At 45.7% G+C, this 16,797-nt stretch overlaps 1 protein-coding gene across 1 annotated transcript in view; it reads left to right on the forward strand.

The window, feature by feature from the left end:
* The window catches only part of LOC308367160 (ecto-NOX disulfide-thiol exchanger 2-like), a gene marked incomplete at its 3' end in the record, with an annotated part of 223,680 nt that overhangs the window by 100,399 nt on the left and 106,484 nt on the right, over nt 1-16,797 (forward strand). The window lies entirely within an intron of this gene.

Genomic DNA, 16,797 nt, shown 5'->3' on the forward strand with positions numbered 1-16,797 from the left:
CCAACAGCCCTGATGAGTTTGGGCTTCACCCTCTCTCAGTCCGCTCTCGCTCTCTCTCTTTACTTTTCCTTTTTTTCTCTCTCCATCTCTCTCTTGCTCTTTTTTTCTCTCTGCCTTTCTCTCTCTCTTTCCCTCTCCCTTTTTGCTATCCTCTCTATCACTTCTCTCTCTCTCTCTCTCCTACTGTATGTGTGAGGAAAGGCTGAGCAATAAGGGAAATGTGCTACTGCCACTGAACTGGAACACAAAACTAATTATTAGCTTAAGCTAGGCAAGGGAACGAGGGAGGGCAAGAATCTGGTAAACACACAGTGGCTACATCAGAATGCAGGGAGGCCCGGTGGAAAGCAGGCGTCACGGTGTCAGAGCCGTGGTGATGGTAGCTGCTGCGTGGGTGTGTGCCCGTTTTAGCCGAAACGCAGCCTGTGCTCTCTGACCCCTGACTGGTGTTAATTAGACTCTGCCCCGGCAACGAGCCTTGCCACTCGGATAACGAGCCACACTTCTCTTCTTTTTTGATCCTTCTTTTCCTCTCTCTCTTTCAGCGGTGCATGCTGCAGCCTCGAGACATTGCTTGATTCATGCGCAGTCGAATGTCGTGATATGAAGTGGTGTCTGTTTAACTGTATGGTGGCCTCTTAGAAGGTATGCTTGAGGGAAAGAATGAAAGGTGCCACATGAAAGGCTTCTGAATCGTGGTTACTGGCGCTTCACAAAGACAAGTCTTTTTTTCTGTCATTTCCAACGTAACTGACTGAAAGGCAATGCCTCAGTGAAGAGCGGGGGCCATCCCCACCCCCCTACCCCCCCCCACCCCCCGCAACTCTAACTTGACAGCCAGCTATCAAAATACTAATACAAAAGAAAGAAAAAAAGGCCCTCTAGTTTACATCATGAATCACTTTAAAAAGAAGCTCTAGCAAAATTGTAACTGTTTGAGAAGAAAGATATTCACTGATAGCACAATCTCATCAGTCATTGTCCGAAATGGAGGGCAAAAAAAAAGGATGAAAAAAAAGAGAATGGAGGGCTAAAAAATAAGCAGATAAGGCAGGTTTGACCTTCGGCACGGCCAAGCACTCAAAGAAAATAAGACCCGCTAAATCTTAAAGAATACACTATTCTGTTTGCGCGACACATAAACTGCAACTCCCTTATCAGCGATCACTCACCGTGTTCGGTGTTTAATATTCAGAGTGTTTTTTGAGTGCGAAAAAAGCTTGCAGACGGGCTCCGTTGAGTGAGATACAGACGGCATTTTCATCTGATAAGTCTTGTAATCTCGTGTCGCTGTCACACGAATCCTCGTGCGCGGAGGGGAACATTCTTAGAGCTGACAGGGCACGCAACGCTCCTAGACTTCCTTGTGAGCTTGTTTACTTGATTTCTTTACCATCTTATTCTTGCCCTGTAAGGCTCTCTCAAAATGGGAGTTCCTTCCTGTCTCCTAGGTGCTTCTTTCTTTCCTTCTTTCTTTCACACCGGCTCATCCTCCCTTTCTGCTTTCAAGGTTGTACAAAAGAATAATTCAAGCTTGGCTGCTTTCACATTAATGTGGTGCGTTTTATTATCCGTCTGTCCCCTGACTATGTCACTCTCAAGCCTGCATAGCCAGCCGTTGAGAAACACGTGTCTCTCCAGCAGGCCAGAGTGTGGAGCTGAGGTTGCGGTACACCCCCACACACACACCCACCCACACACACACACACACACACACACACAAACACACACACATACACAAACACTGGGAGGAGCCACCAACCTACACAAGAGCAGAGAGGAACCATAGGCAGAATTTGTCCCTGGTGGCATCAGCATGCACCATTTCAGTTGATGATGTTTCAGTGAGTCATGCACGCACACACACACCCATACACACACATGTGCGCCCGCACACACACATAAACACACACACACACACACAACCACACACAAATACACTCACACACACACACACATATTCCCCCCAATCCAACCTGAAGTGGAATTGAATTACAGAGCTTTTCACAAGGGTTCTATTATTGCATGTCTACATGTTTATCTCACTGATGCACTGTCGAAAAGACAGCGTGTGTGTCTCAAAGAGGAATGAGTGAAAGAAAGAAAAGGTGCATGCCAACACATGTTTTAGGGCTTATGTCAACATAATCAAGCCATCAAAGACATAATTCATGGCCCATCATCTGGAGTTAATACATACCTGAGAGCCATGTGTGCCGATCCCTCACTAAACAAAGATAGGTAGACTTAGTCTGTTTATGGAAATTATTAAGTTAATCTTTAAATGCATGTTGAGTCAACTTGGTGGGTTATTACTGTCGGCAGTATTTGATTAAACATTTTTGAGGCTATCAGCTGAATATTTCTGCAAGCGAGAGATTAAGTCTGGATTATTTGCTTCCCAGTCTACTCGAGCGGAATGTCATTGAGTGTAGAAACACACTGGGAGCCATGAGATTTGCCCTGGTGTTTGTTTTGCTATGTGTTACTAACAGTCGGATCCACAGGCTTCTGAAATGTCAGGTGGAAAGGGGGGAGGGTGTAGGGGGAGAAAACAGAAGGAGAGAGAAAGAGAACCGGAGACTCTGAAATGATGCTTACACAGGGTTAAAGCAGCATTAGCCATTTAGGCAAGAGACCTCTCTCTCTCTCTCTCTCTCTTTCTTTCTCCTTCCCTCTCTCTTTCACTGTCCCTCTGGGATTGAGAGGTGTAGATCCAGAGGCTGTGGCGGTATTGAGATCTGAGTGAGACTCTCTTTCATTAGCTCCTAATCCCAAATTAGTTCATCTGCTATCGGCCTCACGCTAAACTCCCAGTGCAGCGGCGTGCACGATAAGTGCCCCTCAGATTTACTCTAATTAAGAGATGAAAGGCAGAGAAAAAGATCCATCATTAAAAGCTGTGGCCGGGCTTGTAGGGGTGTGTGGCTCCCACACGTACACAGCACACCATGCTGATCTGGGATCAGGCCCGTGTCCCCCACACACACGTACACAGCACATCATCCTGTTCTGGGATCAGGCTCATGTACCCCATACTTGCTTAGGTCTGTGGCTCCCACATGTACACAGCACACCATGCTATTCGGGGATCAGGCTCATGTCCCCCAGACTCGCTTATGTCCCGCTAATGAGTGAGGCATTGTGGGAAGCGGAGGGACTTGAGGGATGACTGTTTTAGCTGAAGAGCAATTCTGATCATGTGGAGGGGGGACTGGCTGCTGACGCACCTCCTCCTTTCACACACAGACACACACACACACACACACACACACACACACACACACACACACACAGGCCTCTCAGTCACCATACGCCTCAGCACCGTAAGGTCAGCTCGTCCGAACCTCCATTCGCTACTGCAAACAATGCAATTTTTCTTCTACCTGGTGAGATTTCCATGCAAAAGAAAGACAGGTCACACTGCATTATGCCGCTTGACTTTAGAGGTGATGGCAGCCATTCTTCCTGCTGCCGCACAGCACACAAACGCCAAGGAAGCTCCAACTGGCAGAATTTCCCCCTAGAACACTCCGGAACGCCCTTGGTTAATTTATCAGGGCCGTATTCAGAAAGCTTTTTATCTTACCACTAAGAGTGCTCCTAACTCGCGCTAAAACATTTTATGTAGGAGCAATTTCTTAAAAGTGATTCACAACGCCTCTGAGACCTACTCATACTAAGGATACTACAAACTCCTAAGCTTAAGATAAAAGCACCGTTGCTATGGATGACGTCGATTCTCATGCACAAGTTTAGAAGGGGTGAGGACGGTGATTGGTTGTTGACAGGCTCTCTCATTAAAAACTCATTTGTGACGTCCCTCTAACAATCCCACTATATCAACTGAAAATAAGAGAATAACCTAGGCTTCAATTAAGTCATATTAAATAGTTATGGACAGTGCAGTTAGCAGAATGCGCACGCATGATGACAAGTTTGTGCATCCAACAGGAATGACACTTTGCACGTTAAGAGAAATAGAAAGCGATCAATAGGCCTATAAAATATGGCAATTGCATGTAATCAAGGCAGTAATGATTAAAGCACCCAGCAAACTGTTAGGCTATTATATTTCCAGCCCTTGACCACTTCAAATATCAGCACATACGGCCCTTCAAGCCCTCCAATCTTAATTGATCAAAGCGAACGAACGTGAAACGTAGCCTAAGCGAAAGCCTACTGGTCCCAGGACCAATAGCCACTGTCACCCCAGCGGCATCCAGCTGGTAAGTTCTCAAAAACCTGCTGCAGACGGCTCTCCGTTGAAATGCACGAGTCATCGGTACATCCAGGCCACGGTGAACGAAAACGTCCTCATCTTTTGATGGGGCAATTATTGTAATGTGTGTCCCGTCACTGGACATTCCTGCGATCGCCATGGAATTAACTTTGATCTTGTGTAATAGGCGATTGTCCAAGGGCAACTGGATAACCTGTTGGATGATGTGGGGTCTACAGTGCGTTGATAGTTTGATGAATTAAACGGCTGACTGATGATTCCCAGTGTCGTCATTTGCGTTTTCCGCAAAGCCAAATAGGCTATCTTTATGTTTCCAAACATTTCACTTCGGGACACATCGTTGTTTAAAGGCGTCATTGCATCCCGCGCTAATTCTACGACAATATTAATACCTTCACGGTCTAAGCAATGTCTTTTATCAATTCCAAGTCGGCTGCAGCCATCTTACGATTTTTTGTGAATAAGTCTTAGTGACTTAGGAGTCCTCATGAGGAGTTTTAAGCTGTCTTAGACTTAGGTGCTACTTTTAGGGATAAAATACTTTGTGAATTGCTCTTAGTAAAAAAAAATAGGAGTCCTAAATTTAAGACTGACACGCCCATTATTTTTAGGAGTTCCTCCTAAATTCGCCACTTATGAGCTACTTTTAGCCCTAAGATTCTTTGTGAATACGGCCCCAGAACTTTACTGTGGAAGAGAGCTGTAGTGCTGAGGCCAGGGCTCATTTTCGAATGACGTTCCCTTTCCTGGGCTCTCCTTCTTAATGGTTAAGTCTTCCTGTTCAGCCAGCAATGAAATTGATAGCAATTATCAATAATGATGTGTTCTCTCCATAATTGCTACTGTCCCTTGACAAACTATACTAATGTTCAGTGTGCTTAATGAGCAAGGTCCACTCTCATATGTAGACTCATAGCTCATCCCCACAGTGTGTGCTGGGCCACCCCTCCCCTCGCTGCTTCTTCTCCTCCTTCCTCTTCCTCTCTTTCACTGCTCCCTGCATCTTCTTCTCCTCCTTCCTCTTCGTCTCTTCCACTGCTCCCTGGATCTTCTTCTCCCCCTTCCTCTTCCTTTCTTCCACTGCTCCCTGGATCTCCCTTTGTTTTCTTCCCTATCATCAGATACACTAAGCCCAGCCTCTTTTATTCTCTTCCTTTCCCTCTCTCTCTCTATGTTTCTCTCCTTGTCTCCCTCCATCCCTCTCTCTCCCTCTTATCACAGTTCATTTCAGTTCAGTGTAGCCTATGGGTAATATCAGAACTGTTTAGCAATGTTTTCTAAAGGCCACATCACATAACTGGTCTGTTTATGTTGCTTGAGAGTGTAGGCCTTGTGTGTCTCAAACAGCTTTATGGAGGCTGTGTCTGTGGTGACCTGTAACAGAGAGGCAAGAGCCCATTCAACCTTAATGCATCTCATTGTTTGAGACTGGGGGGGGGACATCCAAAAACAACACCACCTCCTGCTTCAGATACACCACTCTCCTCTCCCCTGACTCCTGCTTCAGATACACCACTCACCTCTCCCCTGACTCCTGACTCCTGCTTCAGATACACCACCCTCCTCTCCCCTGACTTCAGATACACCACTCTCCTCTCCCCTGACTCCTGCTTCAGATACACCACCCTCCTCTCCCCTGACTCCTGCTTCAGATACACCACCCTCCTCTCCCCTGACTCCTGACTCCTGCTTCAGATACACCACCCTCCTCTCCCCTGACTCCTGACTCCTGCTTCAGATACACCACCCTCCTCTCCCCTGACTTCAGATACACCACTCTCCTCTCCCCTGACTCCTGCTTCAGATACACCACCCTCCTCTCCCCTGACTCCTGCTTCAGATACACCACCCTCCTCTCCCCTGACTTCAGATACACCACTCTCCTCTCCCCTGACTCCTGCTTCAGATACACCACCCTCCTCTCCCCTGACTCCTGCTTCAGATACACCACCCTCCTCTCCCCTGACTTCAGATACACCACCCTCCTCTCCCCTGACTTCAGATACACCACCCTCCTCTCCCCTGACTTCAGATACACCACTCTCCTCTCCCCTGACTTCAGATACACCACTCTCCTCTCCCCTGACTTCAGATACACCACTCTCCTCTCCCCTGACTCCTGACTCCTGCTTCAGATACACCACTCTCCTCTCCCCTGACTCCTGACTCCTGCTTCAGATACACCACCCTCCTCTCCCCTGACTCCTGACTCCTGCTTCAGATACACCACCCTCCTCTCCCCTGGCTCCTGCTTCAGATACACCACCCTCCTCTCCCCTGGCTCCTGCTTCCTCTCACTCTGACATATTGGGTTTCAGCGGTCTCTGGAGTGAGCACAAGGGCATTGGGTTTTGATTCACGCACACAATCATAAACTCATGGGATTTTAATATCAAATAAAACTTTCACCAAAGGGGTTGGAAGAGAGTGTTTTTGGTAAAGTCAAAAGGACGTTAAGTGTTCCAAGGTTAGCACTAAACACCAGCTCTCAGAGTTATATAATTCGAGTCAGTCCTGTGACTGCCTGTATATCCTCGCCAGCATTGTGTTTATACTGGCTCAGGGGTTTTATTTATCTCTCCCCGGCCTCCTCTCTCTCTCCTTTTCTCTCTCTCTCTCCCTCTCTCTCCATCAATCTCTCTCTCTCTCTCCCTCTCTCTCTCTCTCTCTCTCCCCCTCTTCCTCTCTCTCCCTCCCTCTCTCTCCCTCTCCCCTCTCTCTCCCTCTCTCTCTTTCTCTCTTTCTCTCTCCCTCTCTCTCTTCGCCTCCCTCAATCTCTCTCTGTTCCCTCTCTCTCTCTCTCCCTCCCTCTTTCTCTCTCTCCCCAGTGGCACAAGTTCAAGTAAATGTGATGTTGATTTCCAGCTGCTGTTTGCTGTTGTGGTTGGGGGCCTGTGCCCTGTGTTGATTTGATTGAGTGGAAGGCCATGGAGGGGAAACAATGCCAGGGGACTCGCCCTGAAGGTCACCCTCCAGAGTGCAGGGCCAGCAGGCTGATCCATAGGGTTCCTCCAGAGTGCAGGACCACCAGGCTGATCCATAGGGTTCCTCTAGAGTGCAGGGCCACCAGGCTGATCCATAGGGTTCTTCCTTAAGCCTGACACACACCCCAACCCCCATAGCCAAGACAGCTCCCAATTCAGACTTATTTATGTACACCTTATGCAGTGCTATGCCACCGTGCACTTCCAACCTGAGGGCTTCCAAACCTTCCAGAGCCCTTGTTTGGGTCAGCCCAGCAACTGTGTCGTCTTTTGTTACCCGACAGTTGCAAAACTCTCCTGCCCCCATTCTGTAACCCTCTCCTGGCACTCCATGAACACATGCTCTGCAACACAGTGTGGAGCTGTCGCCATGCGGGGTAATTGGACGACATATCTCTCAAAGGCTCTCTGTAGTGAAAGGATGTTTACACGGGTGGGGGGGTTGAGCTGAGCCAAGCTGCCTGGTGCCGTGGTTACCAGAATGGGACAGTAATTAGCGAGACGGGGATGCAGACAGGCGGAGGTGGAAACATTAGCTGGGTTATTACTCCAGGAGGTTGTGCGATCGGGTCCGTAATTTTTCTTTTTTATTTGTCCGTCTGTTTGTCTGTCTGTGGACAAGATTTCTCAGAAACTACTGGGCGGATCATGGTCCTGGGACATCCCCATTAAAATTTCAGGATGATCCGGATCTGGATCAGGATTCTGGATCCGGATTTGTGTACCTCCTTGCTGGAGGTCAGAAATTTCGGATTGCTCTGTGATTGCCGTCTAGATGCCTTCAAACAATGGAGGCCAGCAGTGGAGAGTGACCGTGAGATGGGGGGTGGGGTGGGGTGGGGTGGGGTGGGGTGGGGTGGGGTGGGGTGGGGGCATAGGGTATCCTCCAGGCAGGAATGTGCAGATCGCATTAGCACTCCTGGTCTCGCCATCTCTTTGACACCACCTCTGGAAGTGTGAAGCTCTTTCATCGGCCCCCGGTTGGTGTTAATTGCAAATGCTGACGGCGTGAGGCAACCTGGACCAGATTGGGCCTTCGATCTTAATTAAATCTCACCTGTGGACCTTTGAGACTTGGTCCATTTTTGAAATTTGAATTAGCATTCTCTAAAAGTTGTCTTACACAAAGAAAGGCAGAATAGCTATTTATGATTTCCTCCATATTTATATTCACACAAAAAATAAAGTTCTTACCAAAAGATATGACCAAGAGAGAGGCACATGCCATCTAGTACATGTTCCAAAACTCATTAAGCAGTATCCTCTGATGTCCAGTCAATTCCCTTCAGCCATGTGGTCACTCTGCATGCCAGTGTGGACGAGTCTGGGCACAGTTTGCCATTTTCTCCTCTCATCCTTATTTTTGGCGAGAAAAGACCTGTCCAGTTACTGAAATAACTCCGGCCCTGTTGTTGTGGCTTGAGGTACTGTTGTTGTTTTGAATGAATTCTCCACACGCTTTCGATTTGCTCTCACAGTTTACTCGCTTGTCGTCTCGGGCGGATGGCATTGTCAGATCACCTGTTAGAAAACAATAGTGGAGGTGGTTTTGCAAACCTGCGGTCTACCATTTCAAAGAACTTTGACAGAAACTGTATCGGCCAGATTGGAAGGGCTGTCTTGTTAGTCAGAGGAAAAGGGTTTCTCTGTTTTTAAAATGATAATGGTGACTGTTTACCCTCAGTTACTGAGTCAGTCTGCACCACTGCAACGCGTGGTAAACACAGCTGCTAGGATCATTGGTGCCCCACTCCCTTCCTTGCAAAACATATACACCACCCGCCTCACCCGGAAAGCCACCTCGATTGCGAGGGACACCAGCCACCCCGCACACAGCCTTTTCAGCCTCCTACCCTCTGGAAGAAGGTATAGGACCCTCCGTTGCCGCACCACCAGACTCAGCAATAGCTTCATCCACCAAGCTGTCAGGAGGTTAAATTCTCTCCACTCACTCCCCCCAGCCATATCCGTCAGTCTGACAACAGTCTGAAATCCCCCCCCCCTCCAAAAATCACTCAGGACTCTGAAACAAACTGTCTCTGCACTTTATCACTTTTTATCACTTATCACTTTTACCTCTTTTAACTTGCACTGCTAATACGTTTATCTGTATGTTCTATTTAGTGATATGTTATGTTAAGTTATGTAATGTCTTGTCTGTATACTGTATACCAGTGGTTCCCAAACTTTTTTTCAGGGGACCCCCTTTTTGACTGTTTTCGCGTAAAAAGCAAAAAACATTATTTTCTTATTAAAAGAAATTTCGCTGATGTAATCTACGGTAGTGATTTGGGAATAGTTTAATAAAGACAGCAAGACGAAGATTATGCTTTTAAACCTGACCAATTAAATTAGGCGTGTTATGTGAAACCACAGAGCTCAAGTGAGAAGTCTAATGCAACTCCTACGGATGCTGGAAATATCTCCCGTGTTCTGTTCACAAAACGTCTGTTGAGATTCATGCAAATGCATTGCAATTTGTGCAAAAATGTATCTGTGTGTGTGTGTGTGTGTGTATGTATTCACATCTCTCATTTGAAATCCTCCCAGTTTGAATAGTAAATTGTGCGTAGTCCAGCGTTGCTTTGTTCTAAGAGACTTTTCTCAAGAGGCCTTTAGCTTGTGAGTCGCCCCGCTGCTTCTCATTAGCTTTCATTGTGACTTTCAATAACGTTTTATGTGCCTCACAGTATTGTTTTACATACTGCAATAATCGGTAAAAGACGGTGCCAAATGACTTCCCGTTGCCAGACGCACGCTTGTTCGTTCCCCCCCCTCCCATTTTTCCGCTATCCTTTATCCCCTTTTTCTTGTAACCATTAAGTCATTGCTTTTAGCAAAGAGGAGAACGTGGTTTCATATGGAGAATTCATCCTCTCATGATGAGTCTCCCATCACAGCCTCTGCAGTTGTTATTGTATCCGCCTCACCGCCCTTTCAGCTTCTCTTAGCTTTTACAGTGATGCAGACTACCCCCCTACCACCACCACCACTACCACCACCACCACTCTCTCCTGTGTCTGTCTTTAACCGTGATGCAGACTTACCCCCCCCACCACCACCACTCTCTCCTGCCTCTGTCTTTAACCGTGATGCAGACTTACCCCCCACCACCACCACCACCACTCTCTCCTGTGTCTGTCTTGGCTGTGTGGATGCCCAGCTCTCTGGGGGGAAGCGCCTGAGGAATGTGCGCTGGGGCTGGCGGCTGCTTTTCCACTGAGTGTAAACAAACCATATGGTAGCGCTTCAGCCTCCCCCCGAGCTGATGCCCCTCTGGGCACGGACCTGTGGAAAAGCACAGACAGACGGGACGGGACGGGAGGGGAGGGGACGGGAGGGGATCCGCTCTGCCCACGCAGCTCACTCGCTCGCTCGCTCCGAGTCAGACGCCGCGCAGCTCTCCCAGCTATGAGGCTAGTCTCTGTTGCTGCTCTTTTATAGGGGTGGGTTCAAGGTTCTTGCACAGGTCTGGGAAAAACTAAAAAAAAAAAAACTCTTCTTCATTTCCTGACCAGAAACCATGTGGGAGGTCAGATGGGGTTTTATGGGGCATTTTTATGGGGCATTCTTGGATAATCTGTTGATGGAGCTGCACATGCAGCTGTTTTCTGTTCAAGCTGAATCGGACAGAATTCAGATACCATTCCACATCTCTCCCTCTCTATGATGCTAATGGGTTGAAGGCCCTGTAAAAGTCAAATGGAACTGGGTTCAGTTCACATCCTTTATACATAGCAAGGAGGCTAAGAAATCTCCATTTCAATGTATTAATTTAGCCAGTGCTTTTATCCAAGTCAAGTCAAGTTTATTTGTATAGCACATTTCATATGGCATACATAGACACAATGGGCCTCATTCTCGACAGCAGTTGGGAAGACTTTCCGAAGGATTTCAGAAGGAACTCCACTTCGGAAACATTTATGAAAACATTTGCATTCTCGTAATTTTTTTCTTCTGTGCTTTCTTCTGAACTTCAGACAACTTTCAGAACTCGAAATAGCAGTCGTAACTCTACCGGAATCTTCTCAAATGGGATTCCACGGGCCATCTTGTGGTTATTTGAGGAATCGCGTTGAGGAATGACATTTGAAAAAACTCCGTATTACAGTAAAAGGGCGAATTTGTGAGAACCCGTTGGTGATTGCGTTCACATCAACTCTACAGACATCCTCGGATTAAAATAATTATGATAATAATAAATACGAGAATATTTGTATCATGAACAATTACGTTTCACATTTATAGTCATAATTAGGTAGTATTTATTGTTACACTAGGTCTATATGGCTCGTAGCTTGACTGTTCTCTCCCTTGTACGTCACTTTGGACAAAGGCCGCGTCTGCTAAGAGACTGATTGTGAATGACATGAACACTGCAAATGTAAGTGAATAAATAAATAAACACTAAACCCAATCTCCAAGAACTAAGGAATGAATTTATTGCAATTTATACTACTACTGGTGGCCAGTCTTCACCCCTATGGTGGCCATTTCGAACCACAGGACGGACTACAATTTATACTCGTACTTGGGACCGGTCTTCACACCTATGGTGCCTATTTTTCGATTAAAAAAGTGACTACTTAAATGTGTTTTACGGACTTCGGACGTTCAACGTTATACAATATCTCCACCTTATTAATGAACACCTGTTACGAGGTGGATTCGGGAGATTGCGACAGCACACGTTTCTAAAATTGCGTCTCCTAATAAGGAGCTGGCAGGGCGTGTATGTATGCAAATCCACTTTCACGAGAACGCGCATCAATCTAAGAAGCTAATCGGAAGGAACCCAGCTGAGAAGACTTCGGCTGCTTATGAACACATTTTCAAGCGTGCGGGAATGCAGCGGAAGCGTTTCTCTTACGTTGTTTTTGCGAAGTCGTGTAAGAAACATTTCTGAAGAATTACAGAAAAAGGTCGAGAATGAGGCCCAATGTGCTTTGGATAGAATTAACTAAAATAAACAAACACACTTAACAAGTCTAAAAACAAACAAAACATACTGGAGAGAGTCATAAAATAATCTAAAACAAACAAACACACATAGCAAAAGAAAAGAACAAAACAAAAAGTGTGAAAGAAAAATAAATACATTTAATAGTAATAATGCAATGTAGTGTTTTAAAAGCGAAAACCTGTACTCATAAATTAAAAGATAAAGAAAACAAAAGTGTTTTAAGCCCCTTTTTAAAAGAGGGCATTGATGGTGACAACCTTAATTCCAGCGGTAGGCTATTCCATAAAATTGGGGCACAGTAGCTAAAAGCACCATGTGCTACATTAGTATTAATTCTGGGGGTTGTGAGGAGGTATTTACAGGAGGACCTTAACGGCATTACGGTTTGGATCATAAAATGAAATCATTTCTGAAATATAGGGTGGGGTGAGGCCGTTTAATGATTTAAAAACGAGAAGGAGTATCTTGAACTCAATTCTTTGTTTTACTGGGAGCCAGTGAAGTGACTTAAGAATAGGGATGATATGATTAAATTTAGATGATCTGGTGAGAATCCTAGCAGCTGTATTTTGAATGAGTTGGAGTTTGTTTAATGTCTGTTTTGTTAGACCAGCATAGAGTGCGTTGCAGTAGTCTAAGCGGCTAGAGATGAATGCGTGCGAGTCCTGTAAAGAGAGGAGGCCACGGATTTTGGAAATATTTCTGAGGTGGTAAAAGGCTGTCTTTGTGACATTAGATATGTGCTTTTTAAAATTGAGATCAGCATCAAGAGTCACTCCGAGGTCAATGATGAACCTAAAACTGAACGTGTAACAGTTTTGTTGCAAAGCACAGTCTTATCGCGAAATTAGATCTCGTGTTTGTTGAGTTAAAACCGATTTATTGTTGTATAATCATAAGCAGCAGAATAGCTAACAAATGTAAGAGTTATAGCCTACCACCAATTAACATTAGCCCTTCATCACTTCATGGATAGGCTACCGTAATCAAACAGAGAGAGCATAGTGGCATACCTTTATGTTTTGCTTGTTTCTCCTCTTCTTCTTTTCTTTTTTTTCCGAAATTGGGCACCTGACGGATTTTTGCCTTTTCCTATCTATCTCTGTGATTATTTTGCACTCGACAATCAACACATTCTCCATCCCCCAAAACTTTCACTCGTACAGAAGTTAAGACTAAACCAATTCACCTTGCCCTTGGTGACACATAATCGTTCAGTATTACCTATTTGTATAAGCCATTTCACACAATTCAGAAAAACAAAAAACGTGCAGGAATTATAGGTCTGTAATTATAATATTATGAATGTGCGTTTTTTGCAAGAAAGTCGAGGTGTGAGTGACTTGCGCCCACTAATTGTATTAGAGTATTGCTCTATAGCCTACAGTGAATCCCCCCGTCCCCCCACTTGTCTGTTCCAGTTGGGAGTCCCAGAGGTTAACTTTTCCCCCGCGCTCCCTCCCCTTCCACGTTTTCACACATATGGCACCTTCTTAGCAAGCAGGGGCGCAAGCAGGAGCGCCTGCAGCCGCAGGGGGCGCCAATTCGCCAATTCCCCACACAGTGATATGATAGATAATAGAAAACCGCTTCGAGGCGCAGATTATTATTGATTTATTTACTTGGTCGTGCCGCCCCTCACGTGACCTGAAAAAGTGCCGCCCCGGTCCACCGCCCGGGTGGCCCGTGTCTAAAACTGCCACTGGGTACTCCATATAAGATGGGCAGTACATCAGAGGAGAGGCTGTTGATAGAAACAGAAAAGGATCTCCCGGTTAAATAGGATGAGATCCAATCAAGAGTGGTACCCTGAAGACCAACTGAATGCTGAAGGCGTTGAATAAGTATGGCATGATCGACTGTGTCGAATGCAGCACTTAGATCAAGCAGGACAAGAATTAACATTTTGTGATTGTCAGCAGCAACTTTAAGGTCGTTCACAACTCTGACTAGAGCAGTTTCTGTGCTGTGATTTACGCGAAAACCAGATTGAAAGGCATCAAATATGGAGTTTTCGGATAAGTAGGAGCAAAGTTGATTATAAACAACCTTCTCTAGGATTTTGCCAAGGAAAGGCAAGTTAGAGATGGGCCTGTAACTCTTACAAGCCAAAGGGTCAAGATTAGGTTTTTTAAGTCGTGGTGTAACAATGGCATGTGTGAGGGAGGCAGGGAAAATTCCGGATAGTAGGGAGGTATTAACAATTTCAAGTTTGTCAGCAGCCAAGTAGCTGAAGACTTGTTTGAGTAGCTTTGTAGGTACAGGGTCGAGGGAGCAAGTAGCTGAACCTAATTTACTGACTACTTCTCCCAGCTCACTCAGATTGATTGGAGTGAACTGGGGGAGAGTTACCGTACTACCAGGTAGAGGTTGGCTAAGAGGTTGAAGATTAAGGCCATTTATGAAGGATGATGTGATCCTAATAGTTGCGATTTTTTCACACAAAAAAGAAGCAAACTGATTGCACTTTTCTTCAGTGCGGAGCTCAGAGGGTATAAAACGTGGAGGATTTATGAGTCTGTCAATGGTGTTTAAAAGTATTTTAGAGTTATTAGAACTATCATCTATAATCTGGGCGAAATACTGCCGCCGAGCTTTTTTAATTTCCCGATTGTATAAAAGCAGATGACTCTTGTAGTTCATAAGGTCAACCTTTGATTTTGTCTTGCGCCATTTCCGTTCATATCTGCGGCAGGTTCTTTTGGAAGTGTTTATACTCTTAAAAGTGACTTCTGTGTTTTTTGGCCAGATGTAAGTTTAGTAGGCCAGGCCACATTGAAGAAGATACAAAGATGATCAGAGATCCCAGCATCTAAGGTACCAGTTATGGAAATGTCTAAGCCTTTTGAAATAACAAGGTCTAAAGTGTGACCATGATTGTGAGTCGGTACAGAAATGTGTTGTGTAAGTTCAAACATTGACAACTGATCAGTGAATTGCATAGCGTAACAGTCTGTTGTGTTATCAATGTGAATATTAAAATCACCACAAATGAGAATACAATCGTAGTTTGTCACAATATTGGAAAGAAACTCACCGAACTCAGAGATGAAACCTACTCTGTTTTGCGGTGGGTGGTAAATTGGTATTCAAAGGTATTCAAAGGTGGAGTAAGTACCAAGAGAAACATCCTTACAGGGTAACACATTGGAAAAAAGAGCTGCCACGCCTCCACCTTTCTGATTGGAGCGAGAACAATGTGAAAAAGAAAAGTCAGATGGTGATGCTTCAAGAAGTTCATAGTTGCCTGAGTCATCCAGCCATGTTTCTGTTAGAAGGATACAGTTCAGCTTGTGGGATGTGATAATGTCCAAATCCAAAGCGTCTTATGGTACAAGTAGGGCATGCTTTTGAATAATGCTCTCTGAGAAACAAGTTTGATAAACTCTCTAAAAGTGTGTCTATAATGAGAGAGCAGGAACCCTGTCGTATCTTTAATGGCGTTAATGGTGATCCTGTCAGTAGAGAGAGTGCCTTTCAGAGTCGTTGAAATAAGGTTGCTTTTTAAGTGCAGGTCGAGAGGAGTGACAGAGTGCCAGGCCTGAGTTTGAGCTGAGAGACCTGGGAGGTCACCAGGAGGAGGTGGTAGTTGTGTGGGGGGGGGGGACTTGTTGACTGCTGGTTATTGGCTTGCGTGATAGACCCTGTTGCTTTGCTTACTTACCCAGGGCTGCTCGGGGGGGGGGGGCAGTGGACAGAATGTGTTTGATTTGCTCTGGAGGCATCCGTGCTTGGCAGAAGAGGCATGGAGCCTGCGGTTGTTTTCTGTGGGTGCGTGCATGTTTATGCTTCTGTGTATGTGCTGCTGTATGTGAATGTGTACAAGGCAGACATACAGAATGCTGTGTGCACTGAGGCGAAAGGAAAACCTTTGCTTCGGCCAATTCTCATTTGGCGTGGGCTTTTGCAATCGCCACCTCCTCTTACTGAATAAACAGTGTTTAGCCCAGGGAGCTTCTATCAGTTTGTTTGGTGTATAGTCTGCTTATTACACCACTAGATCAAACGTGGTTGCAGGCCCCAAGTATGCTGGGTAGTTCTTATTACATATGCCCTTATCTGGTAATAACAACAATGGCTGTTTTTGCTAGTGATGAATATTTTCCTTCCCTTTGCTAAATTTGCTTATCCATAACCCAGAGGTATGTGAGGGGTGTATGTGGCGGCAGCTAGCTGAAGCAGAGGGCTCCTCTACGTGTGTGATCTGTTTTAACGGAGGTCGTCTTCAGTGGAGGGCCTGGAGTGGGGAATGCTGATTTGCTCCTGAATAAAACAGGAAGTGTGTGTGTGTGTGTGTGTGTGTGTGTGTGTGTGTGTGTGCGTGCGGCAGCTCTCTCAAGTATGTGACTCAGCGTCACTCGACGTGTGCCCCTGTCTTCCTCTCTTCTCTTAAAAATCAGCCCATTGCGGTTCAGAAGCTATTAAGCCCAAAGCATTGGGGAATCTAACCAAATCTGCACAAGTGATTTGAGACCCTGCTTGACTCATATATTACTCTGTCTATTTCATTCTTTCACTCTCCCGGTGGGTCTCTATCATTCTCTTTCTCTCTCCATCTCTTTCCCTCTCACACACACACAGATACTCAATCTCTTTTACCTACCCGC

This window comes from Sprattus sprattus (genome assembly GCF_963457725.1).
Source record: "Sprattus sprattus genome assembly, chromosome: 6".
NCBI lineage: Eukaryota > Metazoa > Chordata > Actinopteri > Clupeiformes > Clupeidae > Sprattus > Sprattus sprattus.